The sequence below is a fragment of the Oncorhynchus mykiss genome, chromosome 9 (genome assembly GCF_057628025.1).
Source record: "Oncorhynchus mykiss isolate SJ-2025 chromosome 9, ASM5762802v1, whole genome shotgun sequence".
NCBI lineage: Eukaryota > Metazoa > Chordata > Actinopteri > Salmoniformes > Salmonidae > Oncorhynchus > Oncorhynchus mykiss.
The window spans coordinates 41,119,248-41,142,294 of record NC_143030.1 but is presented as its reverse complement, the minus strand read 5'-3'; the positions used below and the strand labels follow the sequence as shown (position 1 = coordinate 41,142,294).

The 23,047-nt window shown below is 39.8% G+C and overlaps 10 non-coding genes across 10 annotated transcripts; 5 read left to right on the top strand and 5 right to left on the bottom strand.

Moving 5' to 3' along the window:
• The first annotated feature begins 6,705 nt into the window (after positions 1-6,705).
• trnag-ucc (transfer RNA glycine (anticodon UCC)) lies at positions 6,706-6,777 on the top strand. The gene has a single exon. It is a non-coding gene; the product is annotated as a tRNA-Gly (tRNA).
• A 278-nt stretch (positions 6,778-7,055) lies between these two features.
• Positions 7,056-7,127, bottom strand: trnap-agg (transfer RNA proline (anticodon AGG)). Its single transcript has one exon. It is a non-coding gene; the product is annotated as a tRNA-Pro (tRNA).
• Positions 7,128-13,872: 6,745 nt separating this feature from the next.
• On the top strand, positions 13,873-13,944 carry trnag-ucc (transfer RNA glycine (anticodon UCC)). The gene has a single exon. It is a non-coding gene; the product is annotated as a tRNA-Gly (tRNA).
• A 278-nt stretch (positions 13,945-14,222) lies between these two features.
• Positions 14,223-14,294, bottom strand: trnap-agg (transfer RNA proline (anticodon AGG)). Its single transcript has one exon. It is a non-coding gene; the product is annotated as a tRNA-Pro (tRNA).
• A 3,908-nt stretch (positions 14,295-18,202) lies between these two features.
• On the top strand, positions 18,203-18,274 carry trnag-ucc (transfer RNA glycine (anticodon UCC)). Its single transcript has one exon. It is a non-coding gene; the product is annotated as a tRNA-Gly (tRNA).
• A 278-nt stretch (positions 18,275-18,552) lies between these two features.
• Positions 18,553-18,624, bottom strand: trnap-agg (transfer RNA proline (anticodon AGG)). Its single transcript has one exon. It is a non-coding gene; the product is annotated as a tRNA-Pro (tRNA).
• Positions 18,625-19,605: 981 nt separating this feature from the next.
• Positions 19,606-19,677, top strand: trnag-ucc (transfer RNA glycine (anticodon UCC)). Its single transcript has one exon. It is a non-coding gene; the product is annotated as a tRNA-Gly (tRNA).
• A 278-nt stretch (positions 19,678-19,955) lies between these two features.
• trnap-agg (transfer RNA proline (anticodon AGG)) lies at positions 19,956-20,027 on the bottom strand. The gene has a single exon. It is a non-coding gene; the product is annotated as a tRNA-Pro (tRNA).
• Positions 20,028-22,001: 1,974 nt separating this feature from the next.
• Positions 22,002-22,073, top strand: trnag-ucc (transfer RNA glycine (anticodon UCC)). The gene has a single exon. It is a non-coding gene; the product is annotated as a tRNA-Gly (tRNA).
• A 278-nt stretch (positions 22,074-22,351) lies between these two features.
• Positions 22,352-22,423, bottom strand: trnap-agg (transfer RNA proline (anticodon AGG)). Its single transcript has one exon. It is a non-coding gene; the product is annotated as a tRNA-Pro (tRNA).
• Between the last annotated feature and the right edge of the window lie 624 nt (positions 22,424-23,047).

Below are 23,047 nucleotides of genomic sequence, written 5' to 3'. Positions count from 1 at the left end.
ACAGCAAAATGATGACGAGTTTTTACAAATTAATAAAGTGCAAAATGAGATCAATTCATTTTTTAAAAAACAAATGAAAAAATAAGACTTCCAAAAGAATGGAACTCATTTATTTTGAGTCAAATGACGCAAAGGTACGTGAATCAAAGTCAATTAATTTTGAAAATACCCATTCAAATAGATCCGTTTTCAACTAGAGAGATTAAGACTCGGCGTATCCGTCTCAATCCTCCACAACTGCTTATGTTACCCCTCCATATCTGCAGTGAAAGATGGTGGACCTAGATCGGTTTTTGTCAAACCATGAGACAATACCTATAATCGGTCTTCTCACAAAAACATCTCTAGCTTCCGAACCGTTTGACCTACAAATTCATATGACCACTCTCTGGAATGAGGAGACCCTCACGAACATGGTGGTATTCTCAATTTTTCTCTACATCCCCCACAAGTGTCAGGAGACTCGTCTGAAGTCACAACCGTCTATGTTGCCAAGTTCTGTTTGTAGAATCCAAAATCTTGGGCTACAAACTAATGTGACCCCACTTGTCGCAATGTTCTCCGTTTTGCCCTACGTTCCCAACAAGTGTCACGGGACTAATCTGAAGGTAACCTGTAGTGATTAAAATTATAGATTTTTCAACCAAGTTATTTTTTTGCTTTCTGCAGCAATGACAGTGAAGATATCGATTGACGTGTCCATGGTGCTTGGAACGATTGAACATCATGTGAGTGTTTTGTGCTTTACTTGTGAGCATAACAGTCTTCCAAAATCTTGACCATGCTTCAGTTCAAATCTTCTGTAGTTCATCTGCTGTGTCTTTCACATTCTGTCTTGTTCAGTCGCGACAGCAAAATGATGACGAGTTTTTACAAATTAATAAAGTGCAAAATGAGATCAATTCATTTTTTAAAAAACAAATGAAAAAATAAGACTTCCAAAAGAATGGAACTCATTTATTTTGAGTCAAATGACGCAAAGGTACGTGAATCAAAGTCAATTAATTTTGAAAATACCCATTCAAATAGATCCGTTTTCAACTAGAGAGATTAAGACTCGGCGTATCCGTCTCAATCCTCCACAACTGCTTATGTTACCCCTCCATATCTGCAGTGAAAGATGGTGGACCTAGATCGGTTTTTGTCAAACCATGAGACAATACCTATAATCGGTCTTCTCACAAAAACATCTCTAGCTTCCGAACCGTTTGACCTACAAATTCATATGACCACTCTCTGGAATGAGGAGACCCTCACGAACATGGTGGTATTCTCAATTTTTCTCTACATCCCCCACAAGTGTCAGGAGACTCGTCTGAAGTCACAACCGTCTATGTTGCCAAGTTCTGTTTGTAGAATCCAAAATCTTGGGCTACAAACTAATGTGACCCCACTTGTCGCAATGTTCTCCGTTTTGCCCTACGTTCCCAACAAGTGTCACGGGACTAATCTGAAGGTAACCTGTAGTGATTAAAATTATAGATTTTTCAACCAAGTTATTTTTTTGCTTTCTGCAGCAATGACAGTGAAGATATCGATTGACGTGTCCATGGTGCTTGGAACGATTGAACATCATGTGAGTGTTTTGTGCTTTACTTGTGAGCATAACAGTCTTCCAAAATCTTGACCATGCTTCAGTTCAAATCTTCTGTAGTTCATCTGCTGTGTCTTTCACATTCTGTCTTGTTCAGTCGCGACAGCAAAATGATGACGAGTTTTTACAAATTAATAAAGTGCAAAATGAGATCAATTCATTTTTTAAAAAACAAATGAAAAAATAAGACTTCCAAAAGAATGGAACTCATTTATTTTGAGTCAAATGACGCAAAGGTACGTGAATCAAAGTCAATTAATTTTGAAAATACCCATTCAAATAGATCCGTTTTCAACTAGAGAGATTAAGACTCGGCGTATCCGTCTCAATCCTCCACAACTGCTTATGTTACCCCTCCATATCTGCAGTGAAAGATGGTGGACCTAGATCGGTTTTTGTCAAACCATGAGACAATACCTATAATCGGTCTTCTCACAAAAACATCTCTAGCTTCCGAACCGTTTGACCTACAAATTCATATGACCACTCTCTGGAATGAGGAGACCCTCACGAACATGGTGGTATTCTCAATTTTTCTCTACATCCCCCACAAGTGTCAGGAGACTCGTCTGAAGTCACAACCGTCTATGTTGCCAAGTTCTGTTTGTAGAATCCAAAATCTTGGGCTACAAACTAATGTGACCCCACTTGTCGCAATGTTCTCCGTTTTGCCCTACGTTCCCAACAAGTGTCACGGGACTAATCTGAAGGTAACCTGTAGTGATTAAAATGATAGATTTTTCAACCAAGTTATTTTTTTGCTTTCTGCAGCAATGACAGTGAAGATATCGATTGACGTGTCCATGGTGCTTGGAACGATTGAACATCATGTGAGTGTTTTGTGCTTTACTTGTGAGCATAACAGTCTTCCAAAATCTTGACCATGCTTCAGTTCAAATCTTCTGTAGTTCATCTGCTGTGTCTTTCACATTCTGTCTTGTTCAGTCGCGACAGCAAAATGATGACGAGTTTTTACAAATTAATAAAGTGCAAAATGAGATCAATTCATTTTTTAAAAAACAAATGAAAAAATAAGACTTCCAAAAGAATGGAACTCATTTATTTTGAGTCAAATGACGCAAAGGTACGTGAATCAAAGTCAATTAATTTTGAAAATACCCATTCAAATAGATCCGTTTTCAACTAGAGAGATTAAGACTCGGCGTATCCGTCTCAATCCTCCACAACTGCTTATGTTACCCCTCCATATCTGCAGTGAAAGATGGTGGACCTAGATCGGTTTTTGTCAAACCATGAGACAATACCTATAATCGGTCTTCTCACAAAAACATCTCTAGCTTCCGAACCGTTTGACCTACAAATTCATATGACCACTCTCTGGAATGAGGAGACCCTCACGAACATGGTGGTATTCTCAATTTTTCTCTACATCCCCCACAAGTGTCAGGAGACTCGTCTGAAGTCACAACCGTCTATGTTGCCAAGTTCTGTTTGTAGAATCCAAAATCTTGGGCTACAAACTAATGTGACCCCACTTGTCGCAATGTTCTCCGTTTTGCCCTACGTTCCCAACAAGTGTCACGGGACTAATCTGAAGGTAACCTGTAGTGATTAAAATGATAGATTTTTCAACCAAGTTATTTTTTTGCTTTCTGCAGCAATGACAGTGAAGATATCGATTGACGTGTCCATGGTGCTTGGAACGATTGAACATCATGTGAGTGTTTTGTGCTTTACTTGTGAGCATAACAGTCTTCCAAAATCTTGACCATGCTTCAGTTCAAATCTTCTGTAGTTCATCTGCTGTGTCTTTCACATTCTGTCTTGTTCAGTCGCGACAGCAAAATGATGACGAGTTTTTACAAATTAATAAAGTGCAAAATGAGATCAATTCATTTTTTAAAAAACAAATGAAAAAATAAGACTTCCAAAAGAATGGAACTCATTTATTTTGAGTCAAATGACGCAAAGGTACGTGAATCAAAGTCAATTAATTTTGAAAATACCCATTCAAATAGATCCGTTTTCAACTAGAGAGATTAAGACTCGGCGTATCCGTCTCAATCCTCCACAACTGCTTATGTTACCCCTCCATATCTGCAGTGAAAGATGGTGGACCTAGATCGGTTTTTGTCAAACCATGAGACAATACCTATAATCGGTCTTCTCACAAAAACATCTCTAGCTTCCGAACCGTTTGACCTACAAATTCATATGACCACTCTCTGGAATGAGGAGACCCTCACGAACATGGTGGTATTCTCAATTTTTCTCTACATCCCCCACAAGTGTCAGGAGACTCGTCTGAAGTCACAACCGTCTATGTTGCCAAGTTCTGTTTGTAGAATCCAAAATCTTGGGCTACAAACTAATGTGACCCCACTTGTCGCAATGTTCTCCGTTTTGCCCTACGTTCCCAACAAGTGTCACGGGACTAATCTGAAGGTAACCTGTAGTGATTAAAATGATAGATTTTTCAACCAAGTTATTTTTTTGCTTTCTGCAGCAATGACAGTGAAGATATCGATTGACGTGTCCATGGTGCTTGGAACGATTGAACATCATGTGAGTGTTTTGTGCTTTACTTGTGAGCATAACAGTCTTCCAAAATCTTGACCATGCTTCAGTTCAAATCTTCTGTAGTTCATCTGCTGTGTCTTTCACATTCTGTCTTGTTCAGTCGCGACAGCAAAATGATGACGAGTTTTTACAAATTAATAAAGTGCAAAATGAGATCAATTCATTTTTTAAAAAACAAATGAAAAAATAAGACTTCCAAAAGAATGGAACTCATTTATTTTGAGTCAAATGACGCAAAGGTACGTGAATCAAAGTCAATTAATTTTGAAAATACCCATTCAAATAGATCCGTTTTCAACTAGAGAGATTAAGACTCGGCGTATCCGTCTCAATCCTCCACAACTGCTTATGTTACCCCTCCATATCTGCAGTGAAAGATGGTGGACCTAGATCGGTTTTTGTCAAACCATGAGACAATACCTATAATCGGTCTTCTCACAAAAACATCTCTAGCTTCCGAACCGTTTGACCTACAAATTCATATGACCACTCTCTGGAATGAGGAGACCCTCACGAACATGGTGGTATTCTCAATTTTTCTCTACATCCCCCACAAGTGTCAGGAGACTCGTCTGAAGTCACAACCGTCTATGTTGCCAAGTTCTGTTTGTAGAATCCAAAATCTTGGGCTACAAACTAATGTGACCCCACTTGTCGCAATGTTCTCCGTTTTGCCCTACGTTCCCAACAAGTGTCACGGGACTAATCTGAAGGTAACCTGTAGTGATTAAAATGATAGATTTTTCAACCAAGTTATTTTTTTGCTTTCTGCAGCAATGACAGTGAAGATATCGATTGACGTGTCCATGGTGCTTGGAACGATTGAACATCATGTGAGTGTTTTGTGCTTTACTTGTGAGCATAACAGTCTTCCAAAATCTTGACCATGCTTCAGTTCAAATCTTCTGTAGTTCATCTGCTGTGTCTTTCACATTCTGTCTTGTTCAGTCGCGACAGCAAAATGATGACGAGTTTTTACAAATTAATAAAGTGCAAAATGAGATCAATTCATTTTTTTAAAAACAAATGAAAAAATAAGACTTCCAAAAGAATGGAACTCATTTATTTTGAGTCAAATGACGCAAAGGTACGTGAATCAAAGTCAATTAATTTTGAAAATACCCATTCAAATAGATCCGTTTTCAACTAGAGAGATTAAGACTCGGCGTATCCGTCTCAATCCTCCACAACTGCTTATGTTACCCCTCCATATCTGCAGTTAAAGATGGTGGACCTAGATCGGTTTTTGTCAAACCATGAGACAATACCTATAATCGGTCTTCTCACAAAAACATCTCTAGCTTCCGAACCGTTTGACCTACAAATTCATATGACCACTCTCTGGAATGAGGAGACCCTCACGAACATGGTGGTATTCTCAATTTTTCTCTACATCCCCCACAAGTGTCAGGAGACTCGTCTGAAGTCACAACCGTCTATGTTGCCAAGTTCTGTTTGTAGAATCCAAAATCTTGGGCTACAAACTAATGTGACCCCACTTGTCGCAATGTTCTCCGTTTTGCCCTACGTTCCCAACAAGTGTCACGGGACTAATCTGAAGGTAACCTGTAGTGATTAAAATGATAGATTTTTCAACCAAGTTATTTTTTTGCTTTCTGCAGCAATGACAGTGAAGATATCGATTGACGTGTCCATGGTGCTTGGAACGATTGAACATCATGTGAGTGTTTTGTGCTTTACTTGTGAGCATAACAGTCTTCCAAAATCTTGACCATGCTTCAGTTCAAATCTTCTGTAGTTCATCTGCTGTGTCTTTCACATTCTGTCTTGTTCAGTCGCGACAGCAAAATGATGACGAGTTTTTACAAATTAATAAAGTGCAAAATGAGATCAATTCATTTTTTAAAAAACAAATGAAAAAATAAGACTTCCAAAAGAATGGAACTCATTTATTTTGAGTCAAATGACGCAAAGGTACGTGAATCAAAGTCAATTAATTTTGAAAATACCCATTCAAATAGATCCGTTTTCAACTAGAGAGATTAAGACTCGGCGTATCCGTCTCAATCCTCCACAACTGCTTATGTTACCCCTCCATATCTGCAGTTAAAGATGGTGGACCTAGATCGGTTTTTGTCAAACCATGAGACAATACCTATAATCGGTCTTCTCACAAAAACATCTCTAGCTTCCGAACCGTTTGACCTACAAATTCATATGACCACTCTCTGGAATGAGGAGACCCTCACGAACATGGTGGTATTCTCAATTTTTCTCTACATCCCCCACAAGTGTCAGGAGACTCGTCTGAAGTCACAACCGTCTATGTTGCCAAGTTCTGTTTGTAGAATCCAAAATCTTGGGCTACAAACTAATGTGACCCCACTTGTCGCAATGTTCTCCGTTTTGCCCTACGTTCCCAACAAGTGTCACGGGACTAATCTGAAGGTAACCTGTAGTGATTAAAATGATAGATTTTTCAACCAGGGACCTCTCGCAACCTAAGCCATAATCATACACCTAAACCGTGAAAGTGAATTATCACTTTCCACCAAAATGACGGTCAAATTATGAGTCGATGTCTCAATGTTGCTACTGAGCTGCACATAGCATTGGTGGTATAGTGGTGAGCATAGCTGCCTTCCAAGCAGTTGACCCGGGTTCGATTCCCGGCCAATGCAGAGCCTGAGGAATTCATTTGTTTTAGGGGCTGGATGTCATTTCAAGTGTATTACATTTGAATCATTATCCTTGTACTTGGAAGTCAGAATTGCTCCTACATTCTGCAGGTTATCTAAAATAATAAATGTTGTGCGACGTTGAACCAACAAGTGCTTATCAAAATAGATTTGCAGTCCTATCGCCAAAACCATTCAGCCACCTTGTCCTGCGCCCAAGAGGTGATAGTCGGCATTCCGACAAGATCTGCCTGTCTGAGATTGTTCAAGGATCTGCAAAAGGGCTCATCCGGGATTTGAACCCGGGACCTCTCGCACCCTAAGCGAGAATCATACCCCTAGACCAACGAGCCTTATACCAAAAGTTATTTTTTTGCTTTCTGCAGCAATGACAGTGAAGATATCGATTGACGTGTCCATGGTGCTTGGAACGATTGAACATCATGTGAGTGTTTTGTGCTTTACTTGTGAGCATAACAGTCTTCCAAAATCTTGACCATGCTTCAGTTCAAATCTTCTGTAGTTCATCTGCTGTGTCTTTCACATTCTGTCTTGTTCAGTCGCGACAGCAAAATGATGACGAGTTTTTACAAATTAATAAAGTGCAAAATGAGATCAATTCATTTTTTTAAAAACAAATGAAAAAATAAGACTTCCAAAAGAATGGAACTCATTTATTTTGAGTCAAATGAGACCATGAGACAATACCTATAATCGGTCTTCTCACAAAAACATCTCTAGCTTCCGAACCGTTTGACCTACAAATTCATATGACCACTCTCTGGAATGAGGAGACCCTCACGAACATGGTGGTATTCTCAATTTTTCTCTACATCCCCCACAAGTGTCAGGAGACTCGTCTGAAGTCACAACCGTCTATGTTGCCAAGTTCTGTTTGTAGAATCCAAAATCTTGGGCTACAAACTAATGTGACCCCACTTGTCGCAATGTTCTCCGTTTTGCCCTACGTTCCCAACAAGTGTCACGGGACTAATCTGAAGGTAACCTGTAGTGATTAAAATGATAGATTTTTCAACCAAGTTATTTTTTTGCTTTCTGCAGCAATGACAGTGAAGATATCGATTGACGTGTCCATGGTGCTTGGAACGATTGAACATCATGTGAGTGTTTTGTGCTTTACTTGTGAGCATAACAGTCTTCCAAAATCTTGACCATGCTTCAGTTCAAATCTTCTGTAGTTCATCTGCTGTGTCTTTCACATTCTGTCTTGTTCAGTCGCGACAGCAAAATGATGACGAGTTTTTACAAATTAATAAAGTGCAAAATGAGATCAATTCATTTTTTAAAAAACAAATGAAAAAATAAGACTTCCAAAAGAATGGAACTCATTTATTTTGAGTCAAATGACGCAAAGGTACGTGAATCAAAGTCAATTAATTTTGAAAATACCCATTCAAATAGATCCGTTTTCAACTAGAGAGATTAAGACTCGGCGTATCCGTCTCAATCCTCCACAACTGCTTATGTTACCCCTCCATATCTGCAGTGAAAGATGGTGGACCTAGATCGGTTTTTGTCAAACCATGAGACAATACCTATAATCGGTCTTCTCACAAAAACATCTCTAGCTTCCGAACCGTTTGACCTACAAATTCATATGACCACTCTCTGGAATGAGGAGACCCTCACGAACATGGTGGTATTCTCAATTTTTCTCTACATCCCCCACAAGTGTCAGGAGACTCGTCTGAAGTCACAACCGTCTATGTTGCCAAGTTCTGTTTGTAGAATCCAAAATCTTGGGCTACAAACTAATGTGACCCCACTTGTCGCAATGTTCTCCGTTTTGCCCTACGTTCCCAACAAGTGTCACGGGACTAATCTGAAGGTAACCTGTAGTGATTAAAATGATAGATTTTTCAACCAAGTTATTTTTTTGCTTTCTGCAGCAATGACAGTGAAGATATCGATTGACGTGTCCATGGTGCTTGGAACGATTGAACATCATGTGAGTGTTTTGTGCTTTACTTGTGAGCATAACAGTCTTCCAAAATCTTGACCATGCTTCAGTTCAAATCTTCTGTAGTTCATCTGCTGTGTCTTTCACATTCTGTCTTGTTCAGTCGCGACAGCAAAATGATGACGAGTTTTTACAAATTAATAAAGTGCAAAATGAGATCAATTCATTTTTTAAAAAACAAATGAAAAAATAAGACTTCCAAAAGAATGGAACTCATTTATTTTGAGTCAAATGACGCAAAGGTACGTGAATCAAAGTCAATTAATTTTGAAAATACCCATTCAAATAGATCCGTTTTCAACTAGAGAGATTAAGACTCGGCGTATCCGTCTCAATCCTCCACAACTGCTTATGTTACCCCTCCATATCTGCAGTGAAAGATGGTGGACCTAGATCGGTTTTTGTCAAACCATGAGACAATACCTATAATCGGTCTTCTCACAAAAACATCTCTAGCTTCCGAACCGTTTGACCTACAAATTCATATGACCACTCTCTGGAATGAGGAGACCCTCACGAACATGGTGGTATTCTCAATTTTTCTCTACATCCCCCACAAGTGTCAGGAGACTCGTCTGAAGTCACAACCGTCTATGTTGCCAAGTTCTGTTTGTAGAATCCAAAATCTTGGGCTACAAACTAATGTGACCCCACTTGTCGCAATGTTCTCCGTTTTGCCCTACGTTCCCAACAAGTGTCACGGGACTAATCTGAAGGTAACCTGTAGTGATTAAAATGATAGATTTTTCAACCAAGTTATTTTTTTGCTTTCTGCAGCAATGACAGTGAAGATATCGATTGACGTGTCCATGGTGCTTGGAACGATTGAACATCATGTGAGTGTTTTGTGCTTTACTTGTGAGCATAACAGTCTTCCAAAATCTTGACCATGCTTCAGTTCAAATCTTCTGTAGTTCATCTGCTGTGTCTTTCACATTCTGTCTTGTTCAGTCGCGACAGCAAAATGATGACGAGTTTTTACAAATTAATAAAGTGCAAAATGAGATCAATTCATTTTTTAAAAAACAAATGAAAAAATAAGACTTCCAAAAGAATGGAACTCATTTATTTTGAGTCAAATGACGCAAAGGTACGTGAATCAAAGTCAATTAATTTTGAAAATACCCATTCAAATAGATCCGTTTTCAACTAGAGAGATTAAGACTCGGCGTATCCGTCTCAATCCTCCACAACTGCTTATGTTACCCCTCCATATCTGCAGTGAAAGATGGTGGACCTAGATCGGTTTTTGTCAAACCATGAGACAATACCTATAATCGGTCTTCTCACAAAAACATCTCTAGCTTCCGAACCGTTTGACCTACAAATTCATATGACCACTCTCTGGAATGAGGAGACCCTCACGAACATGGTGGTATTCTCAATTTTTCTCTACATCCCCCACAAGTGTCAGGAGACTCGTCTGAAGTCACAACCGTCTATGTTGCCAAGTTCTGTTTGTAGAATCCAAAATCTTGGGCTACAAACTAATGTGACCCCACTTGTCGCAATGTTCTCCGTTTTGCCCTACGTTCCCAACAAGTGTCACGGGACTAATCTGAAGGTAACCTGTAGTGATTAAAATGATAGATTTTTCAACCAAGTTATTTTTTTGCTTTCTGCAGCAATGACAGTGAAGATATCGATTGACGTGTCCATGGTGCTTGGAACGATTGAACATCATGTGAGTGTTTTGTGCTTTACTTGTGAGCATAACAGTCTTCCAAAATCTTGACCATGCTTCAGTTCAAATCTTCTGTAGTTCATCTGCTGTGTCTTTCACATTCTGTCTTGTTCAGTCGCGACAGCAAAATGATGACGAGTTTTTACAAATTAATAAAGTGCAAAATGAGATCAATTCATTTTTTAAAAAACAAATGAAAAAATAAGACTTCCAAAAGAATGGAACTCATTTATTTTGAGTCAAATGACGCAAAGGTACGTGAATCAAAGTCAATTAATTTTGAAAATACCCATTCAAATAGATCCGTTTTCAACTAGAGAGATTAAGACTCGGCGTATCCGTCTCAATCCTCCACAACTGCTTATGTTACCCCTCCATATCTGCAGTGAAAGATGGTGGACCTAGATCGGTTTTTGTCAAACCATGAGACAATACCTATAATCGGTCTTCTCACAAAAACATCTCTAGCTTCCGAACCGTTTGACCTACAAATTCATATGACCACTCTCTGGAATGAGGAGACCCTCACGAACATGGTGGTATTCTCAATTTTTCTCTACATCCCCCACAAGTGTCAGGAGACTCGTCTGAAGTCACAACCGTCTATGTTGCCAAGTTCTGTTTGTAGAATCCAAAATCTTGGGCTACAAACTAATGTGACCCCACTTGTCGCAATGTTCTCCGTTTTGCCCTACGTTCCCAACAAGTGTCACGGGACTAATCTGAAGGTAACCTGTAGTGATTAAAATGATAGATTTTTCAACCAAGTTATTTTTTTGCTTTCTGCAGCAATGACAGTGAAGATATCGATTGACGTGTCCATGGTGCTTGGAACGATTGAACATCATGTGAGTGTTTTGTGCTTTACTTGTGAGCATAACAGTCTTCCAAAATCTTGACCATGCTTCAGTTCAAATCTTCTGTAGTTCATCTGCTGTGTCTTTCACATTCTGTCTTGTTCAGTCGCGACAGCAAAATGATGACGAGTTTTTACAAATTAATAAAGTGCAAAATGAGATCAATTCATTTTTTTAAAAACAAATGAAAAAATAAGACTTCCAAAAGAATGGAACTCATTTATTTTGAGTCAAATGACGCAAAGGTACGTGAATCAAAGTCAATTAATTTTGAAAATACCCATTCAAATAGATCCGTTTTCAACTAGAGAGATTAAGACTCGGCGTATCCGTCTCAATCCTCCACAACTGCTTATGTTACCCCTCCATATCTGCAGTTAAAGATGGTGGACCTAGATCGGTTTTTGTCAAACCATGAGACAATACCTATAATCGGTCTTCTCACAAAAACATCTCTAGCTTCCGAACCGTTTGACCTACAAATTCATATGACCACTCTCTGGAATGAGGAGACCCTCACGAACATGGTGGTATTCTCAATTGTTCTCTACATCCCCCACAAGTGTCAGGAGACTCGTCTGAAGTCACAACCGTCTATGTTGCCAAGTTCTGTTTGTAGAATCCAAAATCTTGGGCTACAAACTAATGTGACCCCACTTGTCGCAATGTTCTCCGTTTTGCCCTACGTTCCCAACAAGTGTCACGGGACTAATCTGAAGGTAACCTGTAGTGATTAAAATGATAGATTTTTCAACCAAGTTATTTTTTTGCTTTCTGCAGCAATGACAGTGAAGATATCGATTGACGTGTCCATGGTGCTTGGAACGATTGAACATCATGTGAGTGTTTTGTGCTTTACTTGTGAGCATAACAGTCTTCCAAAATCTTGACCATGCTTCAGTTCAAATCTTCTGTAGTTCATCTGCTGTGTCTTTCACATTCTGTCTTGTTCAGTCGCGACAGCAAAATGATGACGAGTTTTTACAAATTAATAAAGTGCAAAATGAGATCAATTCATTTTTTAAAAAACAAATGAAAAAATAAGACTTCCAAAAGAATGGAACTCATTTATTTTGAGTCAAATGACGCAAAGGTACGTGAATCAAAGTCAATTAATTTTGAAAATACCCATTCAAATAGATCCGTTTTCAACTAGAGAGATTAAGACTCGGCGTATCCGTCTCAATCCTCCACAACTGCTTATGTTACCCCTCCATATCTGCAGTTAAAGATGGTGGACCTAGATCGGTTTTTGTCAAACCATGAGACAATACCTATAATCGGTCTTCTCACAAAAACATCTCTAGCTTCCGAACCGTTTGACCTACAAATTCATATGACCACTCTCTGGAATGAGGAGACCCTCACGAACATGGTGGTATTCTCAATTTTTCTCTACATCCCCCACAAGTGTCAGGAGACTCGTCTGAAGTCACAACCGTCTATGTTGCCAAGTTCTGTTTGTAGAATCCAAAATCTTGGGCTACAAACTAATGTGACCCCACTTGTCGCAATGTTCTCCGTTTTGCCCTACGTTCCCAACAAGTGTCACGGGACTAATCTGAAGGTAACCTGTAGTGATTAAAATGATAGATTTTTCAACCAAGTTATTTTTTTGCTTTCTGCAGCAATGACAGTGAAGATATCGATTGACGTGTCCATGGTGCTTGGAACGATTGAACATCATGTGAGTGTTTTGTGCTTTACTTGTGAGCATAACAGTCTTCCAAAATCTTGACCATGCTTCAGTTCAAATCTTCTGTAGTTCATCTGCTGTGTCTTTCACATTCTGTCTTGTTCAGTCGCGACAGCAAAATGATGACGAGTTTTTACAAATTAATAAAGTGCAAAATGAGATCAATTCATTTTTTAAAAAACAAATGAAAAAATAAGACTTCCAAAAGAATGGAACTCATTTATTTTGAGTCAAATGACGCAAAGGTACGTGAATCAAAGTCAATTAATTTTGAAAATACCCATTCAAATAGATCCGTTTTCAACTAGAGAGATTAAGACTCGGCGTATCCGTCTCAATCCTCCACAACTGCTTATGTTACCCCTCCATATCTGCAGTGAAAGATGGTGGACCTAGATCGGTTTTTGTCAAACCATGAGACAATACCTATAATCGGTCTTCTCACAAAAACATCTCTAGCTTCCGAACCGTTTGACCTACAAATTCATATGACCACTCTCTGGAATGAGGAGACCCTCACGAACATGGTGGTATTCTCAATTTTTCTCTACATCCCCCACAAGTGTCAGGAGACTCGTCTGAAGTCACAACCGTCTATGTTGCCAAGTTCTGTTTGTAGAATCCAAAATCTTGGGCTACAAACTAATGTGACCCCACTTGTCGCAATGTTCTCCGTTTTGCCCTACGTTCCCAACAAGTGTCACGGGACTAATCTGAAGGTAACCTGTAGTGATTAAAATGATAGATTTTTCAACCAGGGACCTCTCGCAACCTAAGCCATAATCATACACCTAAACCGTGAAAGTGAATTATCACTTTCCACCAAAATGACGGTCAAATTATGAGTCGATGTCTCAATGTTGCTACTGAGCTGCACATAGCATTGGTGGTATAGTGGTGAGCATAGCTGCCTTCCAAGCAGTTGACCCGGGTTCGATTCCCGGCCAATGCAGAGCCTGAGGAATTCATTTGTTTTAGGGGCTGGATGTCATTTCAAGTGTATTACATTTGAATCATTATCCTTGTACTTGGAAGTCAGAATTGCTCCTACATTCTGCAGGTTATCTAAAATAATAAATGTTGTGCGACGTTGAACCAACAAGTGCTTATCAAAATAGATTTGCAGTCCTATCGCCAAAACCATTCAGCCACCTTGTCCTGCGCCCAAGAGGTGATAGTCGGCATTCCGACAAGATCTGCCTGTCTGAGATTGTTCAAGGATCTGCAAAAGGGCTCATCCGGGATTTGAACCCGGGACCTCTCGCACCCTAAGCGAGAATCATACCCCTAGACCAACGAGCCTTATACCAAAAGTTATTTTTTTGCTTTCTGCAGCAATGACAGTGAAGATATCGATTGACGTGTCCATGGTGCTTGGAACGATTGAACATCATGTGAGTGTTTTGTGCTTTACTTGTGAGCATAACAGTCTTCCAAAATCTTGACCATGCTTCAGTTCAAATCTTCTGTAGTTCATCTGCTGTGTCTTTCACATTCTGTCTTGTTCAGTCGCGACAGCAAAATGATGACGAGTTTTTACAAATTAATAAAGTGCAAAATGAGATCAATTCATTTTTTTAAAAACAAATGAAAAAATAAGACTTCCAAAAGAATGGAACTCATTTATTTTGAGTCAAATGAGACCATGAGACAATACCTATAATCGGTCTTCTCACAAAAACATCTCTAGCTTCCGAACCGTTTGACCTACAAATTCATATGACCACTCTCTGGAATGAGGAGACCCTCACGAACATGGTGGTATTCTCAATTTTTCTCTACATCCCCCACAAGTGTCAGGAGACTCGTCTGAAGTCACAACCGTCTATGTTGCCAAGTTCTGTTTGTAGAATCCAAAATCTTGGGCTACAAACTAATGTGACCCCACTTGTCGCAATGTTCTCCGTTTTGCCCTACGTTCCCAACAAGTGTCACGGGACTAATCTGAAGGTAACCTGTAGTGATTAAAATGATAGATTTTTCAACCAAGTTATTTTTTTGCTTTCTGCAGCAATGACAGTGAAGATATCGATTGACGTGTCCATGGTGCTTGGAACGATTGAACATCATGTGAGTGTTTTGTGCTTTACTTGTGAGCATAACAGTCTTCCAAAATCTTGACCATGCTTCAGTTCAAATCTTCTGTAGTTCATCTGCTGTGTCTTTCACATTCTGTCTTGTTCAGTCGCGACAGCAAAATGATGACGAGTTTTTACAAATTAATAAAGTGCAAAATGAGATCAATTCATTTTTTAAAAAACAAATGAAAAAATAAGACTTCCAAAAGAATGGAACTCATTTATTTTGAGTCAAATGACGCAAAGGTACGTGAATCAAAGTCAATTAATTTTGAAAATACCCATTCAAATAGATCCGTTTTCAACTAGAGAGATTAAGACTCGGCGTATCCGTCTCAATCCTCCACAACTGCTTATGTTACCCCTCCATATCTGCAGTGAAAGATGGTGGACCTAGATCGGTTTTTGTCAAACCATGAGACAATACCTATAATCGGTCTTCTCACAAAAACATCTCTAGCTTCCGAACCGTTTGACCTACAAATTCATATGACCACTCTCTGGAATGAGGAGACCCTCACGAACATGGTGGTATTCTCAATTTTTCTCTACATCCCCCACAAGTGTCAGGAGACTCGTCTGAAGTCACAACCGTCTATGTTGCCAAGTTCTGTTTGTAGAATCCAAAATCTTGGGCTACAAACTAATGTGACCCCACTTGTCGCAATGTTCTCCGTTTTGCCCTACGTTCCCAACAAGTGTCACGGGACTAATCTGAAGGTAACCTGTAGTGATTAAAATGATAGATTTTTCAACCAAGTTATTTTTTTGCTTTCTGCAGCAATGACAGTGAAGATATCGATTGACGTGTCCATGGTGCTTGGAACGATTGAACATCATGTGAGTGTTTTGTGCTTTACTTGTGAGCATAACAGTCTTCCAAAATCTTGACCATGCTTCAGTTCAAATCTTCTGTAGTTCATCTGCTGTGTCTTTCACATTCTGTCTTGTTCAGTCGCGACAGCAAAATGATGACGAGTTTTTACAAATTAATAAAGTGCAAAATGAGATCAATTCATTTTTTAAAAAACAAATGAAAAAATAAGACTTCCAAAAGAATGGAACTCATTTATTTTGAGTCAAATGACGCAAAGGTACGTGAATCAAAGTCAATTAATTTTGAAAATACCCATTCAAATAGATCCGTTTTCAACTAGAGAGATTAAGACTCGGCGTATCCGTCTCAATCCTCCACAACTGCTTATGTTACCCCTCCATATCTGCAGTGAAAGATGGTGGACCTAGATCGGTTTTTGTCAAACCATGAGACAATACCTATAATCGGTCTTCTCACAAAAACATCTCTAGCTTCCGAACCGTTTGACCTACAAATTCATATGACCACTCTCTGGAATGAGGAGACCCTCACGAACATGGTGGTATTCTCAATTTTTCTCTACATCCCCCACAAGTGTCAGGAGACTCGTCTGAAGTCACAACCGTCTATGTTGCCAAGTTCTGTTTGTAGAATCCAAAATCTTGGGCTACAAACTAATGTGACCCCACTTGTCGCAATGTTCTCCGTTTTGCCCTACGTTCCCAACAAGTGTCACGGGACTAATCTGAAGGTAACCTGTAGTGATTAAAATGATAGATTTTTCAACCAGGGACCTCTCGCGACCTAAGCCATAATCATACACCTAAACCGTGAAAGTGAATTATCACTTTCCACCAAAATGACGGTCAAATTATGAGTCGATGTCTCAATGTTGCTACTGAGCTGCACATAGCATTGGTGGTATAGTGGTGAGCATAGCTGCCTTCCAAGCAGTTGACCCGGGCTCGATTCCCGGCCAATGCAGAGCCTGAGGAATTCATTTGTTTTAGGGGCTGGATGTCATTTCAAGTGTATTACATTTGAATCATTATCCTTGTACTTGGAAGTCAGAATTGCTCCTACATTCTGCAGGTTATCTAAAATAATAAATGTCGTGCGACGTTGAACCAACAAGTGCTTATCAAAATAGATTTGCAGTCCTATCGCCAAAACCATTCAGCCACCTTGTCCTGCGCCCAAGAGGTGATAGTCGGCGTTCCGACAAGATCTGCCTGTCTGAGATTGTTCAAGGATCTGCAAAAGGGCTCAGCCGGGATTTGAACCCGGGACCTCTCGCACCCTAAGCGAGAATCATACCCCTAGACCAACGAGCCTTATACCAAAAGTTATTTTTTTGCTTTCTGCAGCAATGACAGTGAAGATATCGATTGACGTGTCCATGGTGCTTGGAACGATTGAACATCATGTGAGTGTTTTGTGCTTTACTTGTGAGCATAACAGTCTTCCAAAATCTTGACCATGCTTCAGTTCAAATCTTCTGTAGTTCATCTGCTGTGTCTTTCACATTCTGTCTTGTTCAGTCGCGACAGCAAAATGATGACGAGTTTTTACAAATTAATAAAGTGCAAAATGAGATCAATTCATTTTTTTAAAAACAAATGAAAAAATAAGACTTCCAAAAGAATGGAACTCATTTATTTTGAGTCAAATGACGCAAAGGTACGTGAATCAAAGTCAATTAATTTTGAAAATACCCATTCAAATAGATCCGTTTTCAACTAGAGAGATTAAGACTTGGCGTATCCGTCTCAATCCTCCACAACTGCTTATGTTACCCCTCCATATCTGCAGTGAAAGATGGTGGACCTAGATCGGTTTTTGTCAAACCATGAGACAATACCTATAATCGGTCTTCTCACAAAAACATCTCTAGCTTCCGAACCGTTTGACCTACAAATTCATATGACCACTCTCTGGAATGAGGAGACCCTCACGAACACGGTGGTATTCTCAATTTTTCTCTACATCCCCCACAAGTGTCAGGAGACTCGTCTGAAGTCACAACCGTCTATGTTGCCAAGTTCTGTTTGTAGAATCCAAAATCTTGGGCTACAAACTAATGTGACCCCACTTGTCGCAATGTTCTCCGTTTTGCCCTACATTCCCAACAAGTGTCACGGGACTAATCTGAAGGTAACCTGTAGTGATTAAAATGATAGATTTTTCAACCAGGGACCTCTCGCAACCTAAGCCATAATCATACACCTAAACCGTGAAAGTGAATTATCACTTTCCACCAAAATGACGGTCAAATTATGAGTCGATGTCTCAATGTTGCTACTGAGCTGCACATAGCATTGGTGGTATAGTGGTGAGCATAGCTGCCTTCCAAGCAGTTGACCCGGGTTCGATTCCCGGCCAATGCAGAGCCTGAGGAATTCATTTGTTTTAGGGGCTGGATGTCATTTCAAGTGTATTACATTTGAATCATTATCCTTGTACTTGGAAGTCAGAATTGCTCCTACATTCTGCAGGTTATCTAAAATAATAAATGTTGTGCGACGTTGAACCAACAAGTGCTTATCAAAATAGATTTGCAGTCCTATCGCCAAAACCATTCAGCCACCTTGTCCTGCGCCCAAGAGGTGATAGTCGGCATTCCGACAAGATCTGCCTGTCTGAGATTGTTCAAGGATCTGCAAAAGGGCTCATCCGGGATTTGAACCCGGGACCTCTCGCACCCTAAGCGAGAATCATACCCCTAGACCAACGAGCCTTATACCAAAAGTTATTTTTTTGCTTTCTGCAGCAATGACAGTGAAGATATCGATTGACGTGTCCATGGTGCTTGGAACGATTGAACATCATGTGAGTGTTTTGTGCTTTACTTGTGAGCATAACAGTCTTCCAAAATCTTGACCATGCTTCAGTTCAAATCTTCTGTAGTTCATCTGCTGTGTCTTTCACATTCTGTCTTGTTCAGTCGCGACAGCAAAATGATGACGAGTTTTTACAAATTAATAAAGTGCAAAATGAGATCAATTCATTTTTTTAAAAACAAATGAAAAAATAAGACTTCCAAAAGAATGGAACTCATTTATTTTGAGTCAAATGACGCAAAGGTACGTGAATCAAAGTCAATTAATTTTGAAAATACCCATTCAAATAGATCCGTTTTCAACTAGAGAGATTAAGACTTGGCGTATCCGTCTCAATCCTCCACAACTGCTTATGTTACCCCTCCATATCTGCAGTGAAAGATGGTGGACCTAGATCGGTTTTTGTCAAACCATGAGACAATACCTATAATCGGTCTTCTCACAAAAACATCTCTAGCTTCCGAACCGTTTGACCTACAAATTCATATGACCACTCTCTGGAATGAGGAGACCCTCACGAACACGGTGGTATTCTCAATTTTTCTCTACATCCCCCACAAGTGTCAGGAGACTCGTCTGAAGTCACAACCGTCTATGTTGCCAAGTTCTGTTTGTAGAATCCAAAATCTTGGGCTACAAACTAATGTGACCCCACTTGTCGCAATGTTCTCCGTTTTGCCCTACATTCCCAACAAGTGTCACGGGACTAATCTGAAGGTAACCTGTAGTGATTAAAATGATAGATTTTTCAACCAGGGACCTCTCGCAACCTAAGCCATAATCATACACCTAAACCGTGAAAGTGAATTATCACTTTCCACCAAAATGACGGTCAAATTATGAGTCGATGTCTCAATGTTGCTACTGAGCTGCACATAGCATTGGTGGTATAGTGGTGAGCATAGCTGCCTTCCAAGCAGTTGACCCGGGTTCGATTCCCGGCCAATGCAGAGCCTGAGGAATTCATTTGTTTTAGGGGCTGGATGTCATTTCAAGTGTATTACATTTGAATCATTATCCTTGTACTTGGAAGTCAGAATTGCTCCTACATTCTGCAGGTTATCTAAAATAATAAATGTTGTGCGACGTTGAACCAACAAGTGCTTATCAAAATAGATTTGCAGTCCTATCGCCAAAACCATTCAGCCACCTTGTCCTGCGCCCAAGAGGTGATAGTCGGCATTCCGACAAGATCTGCCTGTCTGAGATTGTTCAAGGATCTGCAAAAGGGCTCATCCGGGATTTGAACCCGGGACCTCTCGCACCCTAAGCGAGAATCATACCCCTAGACCAACGAGCCTTATACCAAAAGTTATTTTTTTGCTTTCTGCAGCAATGACAGTGAAGATATCGATTGACGTGTCCATGGTGCTTGGAACGATTGAACATCATGTGAGTGTTTTGTGCTTTACTTGTGAGCATAACAGTCTTCCAAAATCTTGACCATGCTTCAGTTCAAATCTTCTGTAGTTCATCTGCTGTGTCTTTCACATTCTGTCTTGTTCAGTCGCGACAGCAAAATGATGACGAGTTTTTACAAATTAATAAAGTGCAAAATGAGATCAATTCATTTTTTTAAAAACAAATGAAAAAATAAGACTTCCAAAAGAATGGAACTCATTTATTTTGAGTCAAATGACGCAAAGGTACGTGAATCAAAGTCAATTAATTTTGAAAATACCCATTCAAATAGATCCGTTTTCAACTAGAGAGATTAAGACTCGGCGTATCCGTCTCAATCCTCCACAACTGCTTATGTTACCCCTCCATATCTGCAGTGAAAGATGGTGGACCTAGATCGGTTTTTGTCAAACCATGAGACAATACCTATAATCGGTCTTCTCACAAAAACATCTCTAGCTTCCGAACCGTTTGACCTACAAATTCATATGACCACTCTCTGGAATGAGGAGACCCTCACGAACATGGTGGTATTCTCAATTTTTCTCTACATCCCCCACAAGTGTCAGGAGACTCGTCTGAAGTCACAACCGTCTATGTTGCCAAGTTCTGTTTGTAGAATCCAAAATCTTGGGCTACAAACTAATGTGACCCCACTTGTCGCAATGTTCTCCGTTTTGCCCTACGTTCCCAACAAGTGTCACGGGACTAATCTGAAGGTAACCTGTAGTGATTAAAATGATAGATTTTTCAACCAGGGACCTCTCGCAACCTAAGCCATAATCATACACCTAAACTGTGAAAGTGAATTATCACTTTCCACCAAAATGACGGTCAAATTATGAGTCGATGTCTCAATGTTGCTACTGAGCTGCACATAGCATTGGTGGTATAGTGGTGAGCATAGCTGCCTTCCAAGCAGTTGACCTGGGTTCGATTCCCGGCCAATGCAGAGCCTGAGGAATTCATTTGTTTTAGGGGCTGGATGTCATTTCAAGTGTATTACATTTGAATCAATCTGAAGGTAATCTGAAGGTAACCTGTAGTGATTAAAATGATAGATTTTTCAACCAAGTTATTTTTTTGCTTTCTGCAGCAATGACAGTGAAGATATCGATTGACGTGTCCATGGTGCTTGGAACGATTGAACATCATGTGAGTGTTTTGTGCTTTACTTGTGAGCATAACAGTCTTCCAAAATCTTGACCATGCTTCAGTTCAAATCTTCTGTAGTTCATCTGCTGTGTCTTTCACATTCTGTCTTGTTCAGTCGCGACAGCAAAATGATGACGAGTTTTTACAAATTAATAAAGTGCAAAATGAGATCAATTCATTTTTTTTAAAAACAAATGAAAAAATAAGACTTCCAAAAGAATGGAACTCATTTATTTTGAGTCAAATGAGACCATGAGACAATACCTATAATCGGTCTTCTCACAAAAACATCTCTAGCTTCCGAACCGTTTGACCTACAAATTCATATGACCACTCTCTGGAATGAGGAGACCCTCACGAACATGGTGGTATTCTCAATTGTTCTCTACATCCCCCACAAGTGTCAGGAGACTCGTCTGAAGTCACAACCGTCTATGTTGCCAAGTTCTGTTTGTAGAATCCAAAATCTTGGGCTACAAACTAATGTGACCCCACTTGTCGCAATGTTCTCCGTTTTGCCCTACGTTCCCAACAAGTGTCACGGGACTAATCTGAAGGTAACCTGTAGTGATTAAAATGATAGATTTTTCAACCAGGGACCTCTCGCAACCTAAGCCATAATCATACACCTAAACCGTGAAAGTGAATTATCACTTTCCACCAAAATGACGGTCAAATTATGAGTCGATGTCTCAATGTTGCTACTGAGCTGCACATAGCATTGGTGGTATAGTGGTGAGCATAGCTGCCTTCCAAGCAGTTGACCCGGGTTCGATTCCCGGCCAATGCAGAGCCTGAGGAATTCATTTGTTTTAGGGGCTGGATGTCATTTCAAGTGTATTACATTTGAATCATTATCCTTGTACTTGGAAGTCAGAATTGCTCCTACATTCTGCAGGTTATCTAAAATAATAAATGTTGTGCGACGTTGAACCAACAAGTGCTTATCAAAATAGATTTGCAGTCCTATCGCCAAAACCATTCAGCCACCTTGTCCTGCGCCCAAGAGGTGATAGTCGGCATTCCGACAAGATCTGCCTGTCTGAGATTGTTCAAGGATCTGCAAAAGGGCTCATCCGGGATTTGAACCCGGGACCTCTCGCACCCTAAGCGAGAATCATACCCCTAGACCAACGAGCCTTATACCAAAAGTTATTTTTTTGCTTTCTGCAGCAATGACAGTGAAGATATCGATTGACGTGTCCATGGTGCTTGGAACGATTGAACATCATGTGAGTGTTTTGTGCTTTACTTGTGAGCATAACAGTCTTCCAAAATCTTGACCATGCTTCAGTTCAAATCTTCTGTAGTTCATCTGCTGTGTCTTTCACATTCTGTCTTGTTCAGTCGCGACAGCAAAATGATGACGAGTTTTTACAAATTAATAAAGTGCAAAATGAGATCAATTCATTTTTTTAAAAACAAATGAAAAAATAAGACTTCCAAAAGAATGGAACTCATTTATTTTGAGTCAAATGACGCAAAGGTACGTGAATCAAAGTCAATTAATTTTGAAAATACCCATTCAAATAGATCCGTTTTCAACTAGAGAGATTAAGACTCGGCGTATCCGTCTCAATCCTCCACAACTGCTTATGTTACCCCTCCATATCTGCAGTGAAAGATGGTGGACCTAGATCGGTTTTTGTCAAACCATGAGACAATACCTATAATCGGTCTTCTCACAAAAACATCTCTAGCTTCCGAACCGTTTGACCTACAAATTCATATGACCACTCTCTGGAATGAGGAGACCCTCACGAA